This window comes from Pseudophryne corroboree, chromosome 1 (assembly GCF_028390025.1).
Source record: "Pseudophryne corroboree isolate aPseCor3 chromosome 1, aPseCor3.hap2, whole genome shotgun sequence".
Taxonomy (NCBI): domain Eukaryota; kingdom Metazoa; phylum Chordata; class Amphibia; order Anura; family Myobatrachidae; genus Pseudophryne; species Pseudophryne corroboree.
Window position 1 is genome coordinate 143,563,141 of NC_086444.1, and position 1,941 is coordinate 143,565,081.

The following is a 1,941-nucleotide window of genomic DNA, read 5'->3' on the forward strand; positions in this document are numbered from 1 at the left end:
CTTTGGGGCATATTTAAATAGACATGGGGCTTACTGCAGGCTTGTTGCAGTACATTGAAGATAAGAGAAAAGACAAAAAACCGAGCAGAGCGATCAGAGTGTTCCACGGTGCAGAGCGGACGGGACTCGCAGCTTTAGGGTTGAAGCGTCATTCAAATACCGGCCACAAGAGAGCGGCAGAGAGATGCTCTCGTGACCAAGCCTCGTAAGGTGAAACGTACGTCGGAAACACGTCATCCAGTGACGTCATCGCGATACCGCCCGATCCGGAAGCGGGCGGCCACGGCTATCATCGCTCACAGCGGAGAACTCCAGGGGACGTCTAAACAGACACCACTAACCAAGTGGTGGGGGTAAAGTACATTATACCACCAGGGCAATTGAACATTACTTGCCTAAGGACCTGCACACTCCTCTCCCCTGAACCTCGCCTCAATCATAGTGGCACTGCATGTACCTGCAAACGTAATTTATAACAATACAGCATTGGGGCCATCAGTACCTGCAAAATACTTTGCCACAAGGCATCATTTCATTATTAATTTTGAATTCTCCGCACATACCAAGGATAACTACCAGATATTTATTTATCTATTACTATAGGGACCAAAGTAATGCTTTGGAGCCAGCCTTGAGCTCAAAAGTGTGTCTCTTTTTATTTATGAACTTAGTTTGTCAAATTAATCAAATTAACCAATGTCAAACTCTACCTCTATATACCATTAAGATTTCAGTTATTTTTGGAGCCAGCCTTGAGCTCAATGTGTTTTTCTGTTTGTTTGCTATGAACTTGCCTCTGTTTTTGTTTATTCAATGAACCCATTGTGCACTAATCAGCTGATTCATTTCAGCCCTGCATTGCCCTGATTGGGTTTTCCCATTCCCTTTTTATTCTTTCTCAGAATAATCAATTAATTGTTCGTTTATTTATTAATCAATCAATGCAAATGTAACGGGCATTGTCTCGAACCATTATAGCTCCATCAGTTTGGCTCCTACAAGGACTGTCATCTAGGTCTAGGACCTTTTCTTTTCTTTAATTTTTTTCTGAATTTTCATTAATTAATTGTTTACCTATTCAGTCTTGTGCACATTTTTCATGAATTAATTAATTATTCATGTTTTTATTCATTCATTTATTCCTGCACTGTCACTTTATTGTTAATATTGAGCCAGCATTCAGCTCCTATTGAGCCAGTATTAATTAATTATTCATTTTTCATTCATTCATTTATTCCTGCACTGTCACTTTATTGTTAATATTGAGCTAGCTTTCAGCTCCTATTGAGCCAGTTCTATTAGAGCACTACTAATCTATATACTTTGTGAGAAGACAGGTTTCAGGATCCCTTAATTTTCACAAAAAATCCATATTTAGTATTCACATTCCTGTCTCTCTCCAAACGCTTGCTTCAAAATTCAATTTTCTATCCCTTATACACTCTCTCATCTGGAAATACAATTTCGAACTATCAACAGTTTTGATTTATGTATAGTACAGACAGCAGAAGTGGTAATCTCTTCTCCTTCAACAAACGGCCCACGGCCATACTACCCTGAATACGCCCGATCTTGTCCGATCTCGGAAGCTAAGCAGGTATGGCCTGGTCAGTACTAGGAAGGGGAACCTCCTGAGAATACCAGGTGCAGTGGGCCATTTTCCAAGGAGACCTTCATCCCTATCACTTTTCCTTTTCTTTCCCTCTCTTTTTCTCTTTCTTTCTTTTTTTCAAATATTATTTTTCCACAGTCAGACACCATCCTTAGATTTGACCATCATTTGCTTGCACTTTTCGTCCCTTACCATAACTGGTGAAGTTATCCAAGGTATATATACATATTTTCACCTACATAACGATCTTGTACCACATATGCTAAAAAGGTCAACAAGATCCTCCTATTAGTAGCATCATTTGATTGCCAATCATCATATTTTTACAT

General features: G+C 39.5%; 1 pseudogene; it reads left to right on the forward strand.

Moving 5' to 3' along the window:
• Positions 1-1,538: 1,538 nt before the first annotated feature.
• Positions 1,539-1,656, forward strand: LOC134933462 (5S ribosomal RNA; annotated as a pseudogene).
• The last annotated feature ends 285 nt before the right edge of the window (positions 1,657-1,941 follow it).